This window comes from Cyprinus carpio, chromosome B13 (assembly GCF_018340385.1).
Source record: "Cyprinus carpio isolate SPL01 chromosome B13, ASM1834038v1, whole genome shotgun sequence".
In the NCBI taxonomy this organism is placed as follows: Eukaryota; Metazoa; Chordata; class Actinopteri; order Cypriniformes; family Cyprinidae; genus Cyprinus; species Cyprinus carpio.
Window position 1 is genome coordinate 18061564 of NC_056609.1, and position 16142 is coordinate 18077705.

Here is a 16142-nt window from a genome sequence, read left to right on the forward strand (position 1 = left end):
AAACTATTAACCATTTCAGAGAGGTGTACTTGAGACTGTTATATTAAAGAACCATACTTATAATATTAACTGCTTCAGTGAACTATAATAACGCTAGAGAACTTAACTGTTTAAGGGAACCATGCTCTAATATGGTTCATTTAAACAGTTAAGTCAAGTTTCCGCTCACTTCAAGTTCAAGACATTGATACTTGCATATAGAACAGCCACAGGCTCAGCACCCGCCAGCTTCCACTCACTACTACGAATCTACATCCCCTCCAGAAGTCTGTGATCCGCTAGTGAGCGACGCCTCGTGGTACCATCATAGAGAGGCTCAAAATCACTTTCCAGAACATTCTCATTCACCATTCCTGGCTGGTGGAATGATCTTCCCACAAACCCTATCCAGAATGCTGAATCCCTAACAATTTTTTTAAGCAACAGCTGAAAACTCATCTCTTTCGATGCTTCTCTTTAATTATTCATTCCCTTTCTAGTTTGTACTTATTTGAACAATTCCTGAAACTTGGTATTATGAGCACTTCCTGTGTCTGTTTGCCTCTTTAAGAAGAATCGCTTTATGTATTCCCCAATTGTAAGTCGCTTTGGATAAAAGCGTCTGCAAAATGTCTAAATGTAAGTGTGATAACCGTTACAGACAGCCGTTCTTACACTATTAACCATTATAGAGTTCTGTACCTACGTCTGTTAGGTTTTAAAGAACCTTAATCAAATTTAAACATTTTCAGGGCTTAAAGTTCTCCGGCACTGTGGCGGATCTCCGGCGTGCAGCGTTTGGCTGCAGAAAAAAATAATCCTACATTTAAAAAAACCTTGTTGATATCACTTTCGAGTCCATGAGTTCACCTACCAATGGTATGAGAGCAGCACAGCTTTCACTCTCAACCAAACTAACATTACTAGCCAATCAGAATTTGTTGCTCTTATAAACGCCAGACGCGCTGCACTGATGAATGGAGAAGCGTGACACGTTGAAAAAGCAATGTTGAAGGTGCAATGGTCAAAGATGTCCATCTAGCGCATATTTACATAGAAAAACTAATTAAAAAACAGCAGAGCTTTGTAAACAGCTCAGAGTAATCATGTCATCTCCTTAAGAGCGATATGATCGCCAGAACAAATTTACAGGGATTTTTTAAAAGGTCCTGTTCACACATGATCTCTTAATGGTAATTTACTGGCAATTTACCAGTGAAGACTGTATATGTGAAAGTGGCTAAACTCTTCCTCTGCATATGCATTGAATTTGAATTGCTTAACTGTGGAAAAATGGAATTGGAAAACTGCATTTTCTCAATAGATTTGTAACATAAATCATTTATAAACCTTTGCCAACACAGGAGAATGCATCATATTTCTAAATATGCCGTTTATTGTACATCGCAATTTCAAGATAAATGTTTCTGAGTTTGCATGTGCCCATATATTTAAATTTAATGGATTTAAACATTGTTTTTTTTTTTTTTTTTTTTTTTTTTTTTTTTTTTTTAACATTTATTGAACCTTAACAAAAAAAAAGTCATTCGAAGTTTCAGATTTACAATCAAACCTGAGCGTACATACAAATATTACAAAACAATATACATATTCACATCAGCAGGCAAGAAAAGTTGAAGCCTAGGTGAAAATAAAACTAAAAGAAAAAGAAAAAATTTAAAATAAAATACAAATAAAATTAAATGAACAAATAAATATATAAAGTAGGGGAGTTGGACAATATTCAATTTATAAAAATCAAAGTCTTCCAATAAGGAGTACAAATACACTGCTTTAGGACTTTTCATCCTTCTCACGGTCTCCAAATATACTTTACAACTCCTCCTTAAAAACCACTAATTTTGGAGGGATTTTGAAAAATTTACATTTGTGTATATAAAATTTCAGCAAAAGCAACACATTATTAATTACATAGGATACCTTTTTATCCTTTATTAATAGCCCAAATTTAATAAATTCCCCACGACAGTATCAACCTTACAGGTATTCTTTGTTGCATCCATCTCAATGCATCATTCCAAAATTTGTTTTACCAAACTGCATTGAAAAAACAAGTGTTCAACCGTTTCTATCTCTACCTTACATATTTGACATAAATTTGAATCCCCAACATTAAATCTCGTTCTTAAAAATTCTTTGTTGTTGGATATATATGATTCAGAATTTTAAAGTGCACCTCTTTACATTTAGGATTAACAGGAAATGAAAGAAAATTGGTCCTAATTTTACACACTTCTTTCTTCTCATAATGACGAAAAATGTAATTTCTTAATACTGGTCCTGGGAAACATTGATGTATTAAACAGTCTCTTAAGAATTTGTTTGAACATTTTCTGTCAACAAAGCTTACATTTTCTATAATAAGTTCTTGTACTTTAGGTATTATCCTTGAATGTTTCAGATGTTCACTTACTAATTTAAGCATCTGTAATGGAATATTCTTGATAATTTTTTCATACATTTTAGAAGAGCAGAACTTATATTGTATTTACCACAAAAAGCAACATGGCTTAGTATATTTCCCACATTGTCCACTAAATGTGTTAGTGACCATATGCCCTTCTGCCACCACTCATCAATAAACAAAGATTTTCTGTTCACAGTTATACATCTGTTGTTCCAGATTGACATATTATGAGGGCTAAAATTATGCTTGAAAATCAATTTCCAGTATAATAATACATGTTGATGGAAAGATTTAAACATTGTTTAATCACACTGTAAAGTGAAACGTCACCAGGCCGTTGGCGCCCTCTGCAGGTATTTGTTATAATACATATTATGTATAGGCATATTACATTATATATTTTAACAGTGTTGTTCAATAACCATGTAATTACTTGGTTTTCATACTTTATTTGAGCCAATTATTATTGCCTCATCGTTAGTTTATATATAAATAGTCATACTAAATCCTAGTTTTCACTTAGGTCTATTTGTGTTACTAAAAAATAACAGATTACTCAGTTGTCAAAATAATCAATAGTTACAGCCCTAAATTAGTTAAAATATTTCAAAATACAACTACAGTATTTTTTGTATTAAAATATTGTAACTTTCTAGTGAACCAAGTATCTGTATTTTGTCTCAACTCGTGAGCTAAGTGTATTGTCACGCCCCTAGTGTCGATAAGCTGTGATATAGCTCATAATTTTCCAAGTGTTTGATACAGCTTTCATTCTTCAGGTCAACCATATATTCATGAAAAAAAGAAACAGTTTGAATAAAGAAAGCAATAACTTTGCCATAGTATTCTTTCAAATGTTAAAATTGCCACAGTCATTGAATGTGCTGAATCCCCCAACCCCAAATCGGAAAAAAGTTCAGGCTCAAGGTTTTTTTTTTTTTTGCTTTAACCCCTATGTTTTGGAGAACTATACTAGCACTCTAATCAGTTTTTTAGAACTGTTAACCATTTAAGTGAATTAATTAACTGTTGTAGCCAGTTGTATTTACATTATTATTAACCATTTTAGAGAGGTGTACTTACGACCGTAAACTTAAAGAGCCATACTCACAATACTGTTACAGAGAATCATACTGTCACTATAAACAGTTTAAGACAGCCATACTCTAACAATTAATTCAGACACATCCATGTACTCATATTATTTATTGTTTCAGAGAATCATACTTACACTTTTTCCTTTGCAATGCTGATAAAGTTTGTGTTCTGACCCATAATACATGTATTGTATTATGGGTCAGTAATATATAATATATATTAATATATAATATATAAAAAAAATTATTTTATATAACTAAAACTTACTTAATTTGTTAAAACTTGAGCTAGGACGATGTCTGTACCAGTGATATCTGTAAAAGTTTCTGTACCTATTTTCTCAGGCTAACATGTTTATAAGAACTTTATCAGTTTTGTTTACGTTACAGCAGACAAGACTTCGATGAAGGTTTTTCCTTAAAAGTTGGCAAATATTAGCATAAAGGCTTTTTTATCAGCTTGTCTAGATTTGTCCGCTCCCTCATCCACGATACCATGCAATCTAAATCCATCCACATACAATCTGGCTGTTTGTATCTTTGCAACTTGGCACAAAAATAATGGTTCTTTATAATAATCTTACTATTAAATGTATCTCTCTAAAAGCCATTCAGTGTTGTGCATCTGTCGCAGTACCCGACATCATACAAAACAAAAGATGTTTTCGTATAATGCTTTGCATGTTCACTTAAGGGCACCGTATTTGTAGATAATCTTGTTGTATAACATAATTTCCACAAATGTGTACTGTACATTGAATTACAGCTGTTGGATGTAATGGATAGAGTATTTCATTTGCATATACAGGGTTTTAATATAGAGGAAGATGCTCTTTTGCAAATGCCAGGAGGGAAAGCAAATAAAAAGAAGTGGAGAAACAAAGAGGTGGATTTGGAGGGAGGAATAGGGAATGGTAAAGGCAGGGAGAGCTGTGCTGAGAACCTGCCAGCCAGCACAGACACTGATATGAAGTGACTGCTCTGTCAGTTGCTTACTGGCTCTGACAGACATGCTGCCTGCATCTGGGCCAGCAAGTCAGCCTCTTAGCTTCTTTATTGTTTTCTGAGGTTATCTATTTATTTATTTATTTGTCCTTTCTTTTCATCATTTCTCATGTCCCCAATTTTCTTTCTCTCTCACTCTGTGTTTCTCACTACCCTTATCTCTCTTTTGCACTGTTTGGATAGGATTAGTTTTTTAAACGGCTAGAGTAAAATTATTGACAGGGGACATCTGTGATGTCATGTACTTACAGTATTTGGACAGGATTTGGATCTCTGTAGTTTTTTTTTGGATTTCTGTCATTTTACCCAGAGAAAGTTGAAAAAAGGTCTAAATCCATAATGAAGGTGTGCCCGGTATACGATATTAGACAAACGTCATATAAATAATTATTTTTATTAATAAATGTAAATAAATGAAACAAAGCCAAAAATAATACTGCACTATAAAACATTGCTTTCCAGATTAAACTCACATTCTTTGTGAGCCCAGGTGCTCTCAGGTACCTGATGTTCATGCATGGCATGCTCTTATCTGGAAGATGGACAGAAAAAGAAAGGGTAAAACAAAGCATAATGGACAGTGTGTTAGATCTTCCTATTGTCTTGGATTATTTTGGACAATACTAGAAAGTGGTTTGGTATGTTTTGGCTTAGATTTCGCAACAAGTTTAAGAAATGCACAGCACTGGATAAACCTGATGTTTTTAAGATCAATAGTTTTCCTCAATGGTAGTTTCAGTTTCTGGCTGTTGTGGAATGTTTGTGACCCCTTATTGATTTATGCTGTTTTAAGGAATATATTTATCAAACCTAGAAATTTGTAGTTATGGCCCTACTTTTTTTATTGGTATTTTTTTTAAAGAAAGACAGAAGATACAAAAAAAAAAACGTGTTAGGGGTACATTTTAAAACAATACAACCGTTGTCAAATGTAAAACGCATAGATATAAAAATAAGATATAGTCTATACTTGCCTCAGTATTTTAGATGATTCCATTTTTCACTTGCATGTCCTTGACATTGATTCACATCACTGAACCTTCAATTCTTCTGTCACTTGTGAACATGGAACTATGGAACCTGAAAAGACTCTGGTTGTCATCACAATGACCAAATTATGTTCAACTGAATGAAAGTCATTGCAGCGTGATAGACTGTCCACAGGTGTCTTGGCTTCAGTTTGAAACAGTACAGTATCACCCTGATCTGTGCCCAGAAGGTCATCTCTTTGTACTTCCTTCTCTTTGTTACTTTTTCATGTGTGAATCAGAGCTCAATTAGGCCTACACTTTTTAGTTACCCTATCAAGCCAGTGAGGTATTGTCTCTAAATCTTGCAATCATGACCATTCTATAGGTGACCTGGCTGCTTAATTGATTTTGCTTTCCAAGTAGGATTACTTCTTGTTGTTCTTAACTCTCTCTCTCTCTCATTCTGTTCTGACCAGCTCATTTATCATCCACTCTGGCCCACACCTTGCCTAGTGTCTTTTTGGAGCAGAGCAGTTCATTATTTTAGCCAGTTTTACACCACGCTAAGCCACAAGCCTGACAGCAAGCTAGTCCCAGATGGATGACTTGAGATGGATCAGTGCCTTAATTGTAATTCTATACTGCACAGACAAATTGAAGGTTTAGAATATGTGTGAAATGTCAGAGGTCTAACAGTGTTCAGGTTACAGATTTGTGGCCAATAAAGCCCATGCACAGGTTATTAGATGTCACTGTAACAAAGGTGTAAATTAAGTCTTCAAGGGATATTAGCGCCGTATCGGTTATCATGTGGTTTTTGATTTATTGGTATTAGTCAGTAATGGATATATTTATCATCTGGTATCAGATATTTAATTTTGAATGCTCCTTTCCACACTTTTAAAGGGATAGCACTGCATTACATATGTTGTTACGGTCATTGTGATATCTTGTGGCAAAAGTTTCTGTTAGCTTTAAAATATACTGACTTTGCGGATTAGCTTTCAGTTGAGCTGATGAATGGAGCCAGTGATGTTGTTGTCTGGTGCACCATTACCTACAAAAGCCATGCTTACACACCAAACCAGCCTCTCTGTACATCCCTTTGACAGCTAATCATTCACAATTCTCTTTGAAACACGGCTTTACGCATTAAAGCAGAGTCCCGGCTCTAAATATACGCAGCACAGGCTGACGTTTCTGCAGAATTTCTGAGATGTATTCACAGTGAATAAAAATCATCCAGTCATCTGATCAAGTGTGAAGAGCAAATAATGGCTCATCTTTCAGTACATCACAGTTGGCAATTAAGCTCCCTGTTCAAACACTGATTACAAAAATCATCCCGACGGTCTAAATGTACAGCAGGAGACTCAGTAAAGTAAATCAAGCTTAAAGAGGAGGCACCGCATATATTTTAAAACCTAAAATAACGTTTTTAGCTTTTTCATATTTAACGTGATAGATAAATGCAAACTTTAGTTCCTGCTATTTCTCAGTAGTCCATTAATATCATGGAAAATCATCACAGATGTTTTGTAGAGGAGCAACAAAGTAAACAATATACACAAGAGTATTTGCACATGCAAGCCACAGTTAAAAATGTGTGAATGTCATTTCATTGTATATACAATATCAAAACAAATGTGGCATTTATTTGTAAAGAAAGATAGCACAAGCTCACTTCACGTGCAAAACACTTAAAAAGCAAAACTCTAGCATAATTTGTTAGCAGATGCCATCTGGTTTGATATTTAGAGTCTAATTTAATGATTTTCGAACATTAAGTGTGCCCTACGTATCCAAAAGTGTTCGTATATTACAGCATTAGAATTATGAAGTGACATTATTATTGACTGTGCTGAGTTGTTTAAAGACATTAACATAAACCTTATGTCTGTGATGGGCTCTTGAGCTGGACTGTTTGATTACTAAACATATAATCAGAATGAATAGAAATAAAGGTGGAGTTGAAGTAGTGCAAGGATGAGTTTTTTCATACATAGCAGTTTTTTTCATACTTGTGTCATGACTGAAAGGATTAGATAAACATGCTCTAAACTTTCAGTAAGAAGTTCATAGAAAGAAAACATCATCCAGTTCTTCATCATCATGTTCAAATATTACTCCATTCATGCTTATATTTAAAATAGGGCAGGATGTACTATATTAAAATGAAAGAATTTACTGTATTGATTGTTTTAACAGTTTTTTTGAATATTGCATTTCATTGTATTGGGTTTTACGGTTATTGTAAATGTCTGTAAAATTAATGTATAATGTCCTGGCAGAAATTGACCGGAACATTTTCTGTTTGTTTTTTAATTATTATTATTTTTACAGCATACAGCCTGTAGTCAGTCAAAATGGAATGCATGCTTAAATATACTGTCTAGTGATTGCTTGTATAGCACTGGTAGCACTGTGTAATTGATGTTGAAGACAATTTAGTTGTAGATTTATTGAATCCAGGAGTCTTAGATTTTCTCTGCATGTTGAGCAACACTATGTCACATGATTTTTATTTGTTATTTGTTTATTTTACTACTGTAATGTGACGTATTTCCTAGTTAAAGGATATTTAGCAAGTAAAAATATACAACAGGACTTTTAGTAGTTGTGAATTGATTGTATTGTGAAAAGTCAATGTCACATACCAGAATGGAGCCAAACTTGAATGCAAGTTTGCTAAAATATTGGCTATATTGTTAGTTTGATTAGCATTATCCAATAACATTTGTAGCCTTTGTCATTAAAATCTTTTCTTTTCTATAAAATGTAATATTCTTTATTTAATTAAAGTTAAGGATAATGCTCTTATTTCTAATAATCACAAATAACTTTTTCTAAGCATGATTTAAAATCAAATCAACGTGAAATCCAATTAGCAACCTGTTTTACCTATGTAATGCTTTCATGTAATGCTTTCGGAAAGTAAATATAGTAAATATGATTTAATTTGGAGAGTTTGTCAATATCATGAATAACCAGAGAGAAAAAATCTCAGTAATTAACAAAAGGTATTGAATCCCCCAATAGAATGTCCCTAATTAATACAGTGGTTTTATTTTAGGCTAGCGGTCTATTTTGGAATACACAAGAACATTTAGTCAGGATGGAGGCAGCTGCCGCCCTGGAGCGCATGACGAGGTGAAAAGGCGATGGAGAGAAAGAAACAGCAAGGGGTTTTCTATCTCCTCCACATGCCTCTCCTGTAGCTGCCCTCACGTGTAGCGCAGGTCATTAATTCAGGGAGGAGGGGGCGCCCTACATACCTTTTCTCTCACTATATATATATAGCATGCTCTAAATGTCCTCATTAGAAGTGTGATTTATGATGCCCCTACACTCCACCTTCTTTATGTTTGTGCAGTGCTAAGAGTGGCTCAGGCCCTGCACTGCATCTGTTTATGGAGTTTGATAAAGACAAAACCACACTGACTGAGTAAATCAAATTCAACGCACAGTTCAGCAGAACTCAGCAAGACCACTGAACATCTCCTAGAGAGACTCTGGCCAGCCAGTGAGCAAACGGACGGATTGCACACAGATGTTTGAAATATTTTAGACGTATGTAGATGAAAAGCAGCCACACATTGTACTGTAGCAAGGACAAGCATTCTGTACGGGCACTCTGCAAACCGGGATGACCAAATATTACGCACTGAAAACAATATGTTCTCAAGTTCACATTACAGAATCTAGTATGCTGATGTTTTTCAGAGTGGGAGATATTAACCATGAGGGTGGTAACCTTGAGTCTGATGGCCTGTGTGCGGCAGCTATTCGGTGCCATGAGTTGTGAGATGAGGTTACTTCCGTTTGAAACAAAGTTAGGCCGGACAGAAACAGACCGAGAAGTTGTTCCCATGTTTCCTGTCTTTATCTGTATTTATTGCAAGTGAGAACCATTTGAATATTTGTTGAAGTAACTATCCCTAGTTCTCCTTAAATTATGTTATGTTTCTGTTTTAACTGTAGTAGCCTGCATTTCAATTGACCTTTTTCATTTTGGGTTCATCAAATAAGGGTTAGTCTAATATATATATATATATATATATATATATATATATATATATATATATATATATATATATATATATATATATGCATTTCATAAAATATATGGATGAAGATGATATGTGGATATAATATGAACTTGCTCCTATATACAGTACATACAAATATACTGTATATACTGTATATGAAGTTCAATATAGTCTTTAAAACTCACCAAGGCTGCAGCTATTTGATCAAAAATATAGTAAAAACAGTAGTATTGTGAAATAATATTACAATAAGAAAAGGCTATTTTCTATTTGAATATATTTTAAAATGTAATTTTTTACAATATGCAAAGCTGAATTTTCAGCAGCCATTACTCCAGTCTTTAAATAAATCATTCTAATGTGCTGATTTGGTGCTCCAGAAATATTTATTCTTTTAATTTTTGTTATTGTTTATTATATAATAAGATATTTTTATTATATAATAAGAGAACATTTATAAGAGCTTGTAAATTTATTTTTTATAATTAATATCTTCAATTAAATGCATTAAGATCAACTTAATTCACTATTCATCATATATTTTCTAAAAAAGTCTGATTGTCTTATACAATTTTGTATAATAATTTATCTTTTCATCTTTAAGAATGTTTTTTTCGGTAGAACAAGACACACCAATTAAATGTGTATTTCAGCATTTGATTGAATTTGTTGACCTATATTATGCTGTTTTTCATATCTCTCAATATATTTGTCATTATGATAGTTGAACAATGATTTGTCATTGGTATTAACAGTGTTGCTGTAATCTGAGTTCTAAGTGTTGTGAGTGATGATACAGCACATTTCAAATAGCTAAACCACTCCGCTGTCAGCAATTAGCATGGAACCCCAGCACACGCTGTGAGTGCTAGCACATACAGATAGCCTTTCACCTGCGCTAAGAGGGGAAGAAGAACTGATTAGCTTTTTAATTGTCTGATTTGGATCAAACGTGAGCTGACTACCATGCGGTGTACTGCAATTTACAAGTAAGGATATGAGAAGGTAGCTCATTACTTTTCACACAGGTTTACCTTTCATTCAAATAAGCATTTCTCCTCTGTAAAAAAAATACAAATATGCTTAAGATATTAAAATCCACTATGAAAGAATAATGAGTTCTGAGCCTTTAAGCTTTTGACTGCTTTGAATTTATATAAGCCTTTGTTTGATATTCTCTCTGATTACATAAAGCCGCAGTTGAAACATATTTGAAGGTGATATGTTGGTTGGTAATGTAACCTGCTGTGGAAGAGAGTACTGACAAGAGATATTTTGGTGGAGTTGGTGGTTTTTGTGATTGTCCTGAGGTGGGAGGGGAAGTGTCTGTAACTGACACTTCTGTTCTCAGTGCATCTGATTATTAATGACAAAATAATGTTAAATAATTCATACACTACATGGTTGAGTACATAGTGCATAACTGTATGCTTCATTTAGGATGCAGCTAATGACATGGTAAAAAAATAAGGAGAAATATGATTATATTTTGCAATTTGTCCTATGATTGACAACCTAATGTTGATTGGTGAAGTGATTCTTGTATTTGTTAAACATTACATTTTAAACAATGAATGTAACTAATTCAGTATGCATTGATGTGTAAAACTATTTTCAAATTATACTTTTTATTGTTCTAAGCTGTGTAATTATGCTGGTTTTGGGTTAACTGGCTCTAATTAGACATGTTAATGAGGGGTGCCAAAAACATCAAAATTAATTCAAAATGTGGCTAAATTAGTCGACCTCATTGCTCAACTTGACTAGTCAACCTTTGAGAGTTTTCACTACTAAGACATTTTTGTGATTCATTATGCATTTAGTATAATTTAGTAGTGATGCTACACTTATGGCACTTTTCCACTGCATGGTACGACACTTTACGGCTCGGTCCGGTTCACTTTTGGGGGGTTTTCCACTGGGTACAGTACCTGGTACCTGGTACTTTTTTTAGTACCACCTCGGTTGAGGTTCCAAGCGAACTGTACCATTACCAAAATGTGATGTGTAAACTCTGCTGATCACGGATTGGCCAGAAAGAATCGTCGCTACCTGCGTTACTGAACTTGCAACACAAACACAAAAGAACTGCTAGATTTAATTCAGCACAGCCAGCCAACGATCGAAAAAAAATGGTTTTGAATGAGCACACCTTTTTTAACAACCAAAAAGTTTCGTTTATCATGGTGTATGGTATTATCACAATATTAAAATTTAGTTTAAAAAAGTGGTCATAATACAGTTGACAGGTTTAATAACTTTTTACTTATAACAAAAATAACTATACAATAAAGCAATACAGAAAAATATAAAGTTAAAAGTTTTACACAGATTAAAGTGCAAAAGAGCTATAAAGAACAATAGGTTTCCAAAAAGCGCGAGCTTGATGGGGCGACACGGAATGAAAAAGTTTTTTTTAGGAGTCGTTGCAGATGAGGCGCAACTATAATGATGTGAATAATCCCGCCCAGTCTAAAGCGATACTAAACTGCAGTGGAAATATGCAAACTGAGCCGAGCCAAGCCGTACTGTACCGTACTGAGCCATGCCAAGCCGAGTCGTACCACGCAGTGGAAAAGCGCCATTAGTGACGGCCCAGAAACCATCTTTCTCAAAGCTTCCTGACTGTCCCTCTAGTCCTTTGAAGATTGATTGGTGGAGATGAGGCTCTTGTCCAGCTCTTCTGGCCGACAGCAGACATGCACAGCAGGAGCCGCACCGACAGCAGTCACTAATGAGACTATTAATGGTCTGTCACATCCATAAACGACCCATTACTGATACCCAATCACTGACTTTATATATAACCATCACAGATTTACTCCTGATAGTTTGTTTAATCATTCACCCGATAGTCTGATCATTAACTATACTGTACAATTCTCAGACAGGTCCTTTCCCATACTTTTCCTGAGACCCAATAATTTCAACACTCAAGAAATCTCATGTGGAGTTTATTTGTTATTTCTTTCCAGGTGTTGATTCTCTTTTCTAAGGGGTTTAGACTTTTTAAATACAATATAAAAATCGCCTGCCTAAACTAAATAAATAAGTAAATAAATATATGTTTAAAATAAATATGTATATACTATTTAATTTATTTATAATTATATATTTAATTGTGCGTAATTATCAATATTTGTATATTTAAAAATATCGTATTTATTTTTGATTTTATTATGATAATTTTTTTTACACATTTATTTTCTGCTGGCTCCCTAGTGGTCCCTTGGGGTCCCTGTTCCTCATCCAAACAGATGTTTGCCTTCTGTTACATCACTAATGTAACACAATGTTTCTACAACACCTTAAATTCTACCTTGCTTTTCTCGCTCTAACTTTGTTTGACTAGTACTGTCCCGTATTCAAGTTTTCGCTTAATGAAGATAAACTAGGTAATTACGGTTTTGGCAGAGAGGAAGTATGCAGTGTTATATTTATCCATTTTGACAGTATGGGGTCGGATGTGTAAGGGTACTCTGAATCTATAGGACAGAATTTCCTGGGTAGTTCCTCTTCGCAACAGCTGCTATCTGGGACAGTCTTCTGTGGGACAGGTCATCAGGTGATGTGCTGCAGATGTGGCTAGATAGAGCAATCTATTTTCTATTTGACAGTGTTTAAAGTAGATAGCAGAAGCATCTGCATTCTGCAAGCTTTTTTCATAGAAATAGCACTGTTAGTGACAGGCTTTCTGTGGAGCATTACCAGCAAAAGTGAAATAAATAAAACACCTTTTAAAATTCATTTTATTTAATGAAGCTAAATAGTTTTGTCTTATCCTTATAGTTAAAGGTGAAGCATGTGATTCTTTACCACTAGTGGCATCAAAAGGAACTGCATTCTGTTTTTTCCCCAGATAACGTCATGGGTTTAACCAAGAGTTTTTTTTTCTTTCTTTTTTTTTCTGTTTTGTGCAACTAGTTGTAAAAATATTAAACACTTCACTTTTAAGATGACCAGTGTATGTTTGAGTGCAAAACTTCAATTAACTGGTCCTAAATTAGTGTGGTATTGCAGGTAAATAGCTTTTGATATGTGGCAAATAACTAATGGAGGACTCTTGGGAATGATGATCAGGTTTTTCTGTGGCTCTCTTTGGGCATATGCACCTAGAGGCCTTATTATTCATTACTTAGAAGTGACTAAAATACTACTGAGAAGTAAATAAGACCCTTTCCATTAATGATGCTGCCCATTACAGTATCATATTTGAGTAAATCTTTAATGAGCATTATTATTGGGTGACAGTGCATCCAGTGACACTAAAGTCGCCCTACTTTTCCATTAATTTATAGTTTATTTTGTAATTTGACCTCATTCAAGATAATTTTGCATCTGCGAACAGTGTCCCCTGAAATAGCACTGCAGTAAAAAGAGTTAAGTTGCATAATCTGTCTTAGTCATGTTTGCTCTCTGTGAAATTACTTGAACATCAGGTCAAGCACCTACGGCTCTTTCTTTGTAGAGAGAGGTCCTTTGCCATAATGCGTCCTTGTCTTTCAGCTAAATTTTTATGCTGTTTTATTGTAAAACACTGAGTATTTAAGGCATGTTTATCTCTAGGGTCTGGGCATTTAACATCATGCTAGAGGCTTTTTGCTTCATGACATGCACCATGATGTCTTTGTAGATATAACAAAGAGGGGATGAAGAACCTGGTTACGTAATATGTTCTATGTAGTTTTTGGAAATGGTCATTGGTTTTTTCTTGTACATTTCGTGATAAAGGTGATGGTGCAGATGTGCTTTGGGCTAGTGCAGTGATGCATAGAGACCTTATTATTCATTAGACGTGTCTAAACTGCTTTTTCTATTTATGCTTGACTAAAGATATATGGAGGAATAGAGACAGCGAGACAGATTGTATGCACGACAATTTCTATTCACACATGCACACATATTTGTCTCTTATACATGCATCTTATATGCATCTTAACCTCACCAAGGCTGCATTTATTTGATTAAAAATACAGTAAAAACAGTAATATTGTGAAATATGATTACAATTTAAATATAACATGAATACAAGTTTCAATATTTTAAATATATTTAGTTCTCAATTATAATTAATTATTATTGGTAGTCAATTAGCAATTATGGTTCTTATTATTATCACTGCTGAAAAATTTTTTATTTTTTTTTTGGAAACCATGATACACTACGATTTAAATGTTTGGAGAAAGTATGATTTTAAAAAATACTGGAAATTGTGATACATTTTTTCAGGATTATTTGATGCATAGAAAGTTCAAAAGAACATAATTTATTTGGAAAATATGTATATTGTTAACATTATAAATGTTTTTACTGTAATTTTTATCAGTTTTTTATCGCTATATAAATATGCATAAATTCTTGTATAATAATCTCAAACTTAAAAGTAATGAAAGTTGAATTTGGTCAAAAGGTGTGTGAAGCTTGATTGTTACATAAGTATTTTTATACCACATGTGCATTTTCAATCTCAGTGAGTCTCTTTAATGGGGTGTCTCGCAGAGGTGCCTTGGGCTCTCTGGTGCAGCTGCATGCTGAGACTTTTTTTTACATTCATTACTTAGAAATGCCTAAAATACTTCTGCAGAGTATCTCAGATACTCTTGTGTTTATATAAATGTTTAAGGAGAATTATAGTTATTCACATGCAATGACACTTATTGTAAAATGTAAAAGCAATTTTCTTTTTTAAGAGATAGAGTGTGTGCCTATATCATCAGTATATTCTTTATCTCATGCATATTTTATTTTTTATTCTCTGTATGTGTACTGATGTGTTTCGATTAGCCGTGTCCATCTGAGCATGATGTTGTCACTGTTCTCCTCTGGTCTCTGCGGTTACGTCACATCGCCATAGTAACTTCCTGCCTCCCTTCACGTGTGTGTGTGCAGTGTGCATTCTGGCTCGCTGCACAGGTAATGCCATTTCTGTGCAGCATGTCAGAGAGAAACACAATATTTCCAGTGAAGCTGGCACAATGAGCCAGAGCTTTGCTCACTCCAGTGGAGCTGCTACTTTCCTCTTTATCATGCGTTTGAGGATAGAACATATATGGTTAATTACTTAGCCAATTAGTTGCATTTTAGCCCTGTAAAGTGAGAAATAAAGAGTCAGAGTGAATTCACTAAACAGTTTTGGTACTTTGCTGTGCAATAACAGAATGTGCCTTAGCCTATTTACTTACCAACCATAGTCCATTTTAACATACTGTATTTAACATTTAGCCATTTCTGAACCTTATTCACAAACTCAACGCTATTTGCTTTCTGAAATTAACATTGAATTTTATTTAAAAGACATGGTAAATTTCAATTGATCATGTCAGTAGGTATTATTAAAATCAAATTATGTACAAATGATGATGAATATGAACACTTTTGCCATTCAGAATTATATATTTCAGCATTTAGATTCATTTATGGTACCATTTTATTGCTGAACGCGTATACGCGTTAATCGACCCCAGAGGGTTAAAATACTGAAATACTCTACTTCCCAGTTAAAGACCATGTATTTACTCATATTACTAGAAATAGGAAAAAGTGTGCAGGATGTCAGAATAAGTCCCGCCTCCTAAAAAAAAGAGACAGTCGACAACTGGTAAAGTCATGGCAT

General features: G+C 34.1%; 1 protein-coding gene across 1 annotated transcript in view; it reads left to right on the top strand.

The window, feature by feature from the left end:
• The window catches only part of LOC122139427 (sodium/potassium/calcium exchanger 3-like), a 74368-nt gene that overhangs the window by 1282 nt on the left and 56944 nt on the right, over positions 1 to 16142 (top strand). The window lies entirely within an intron of this gene.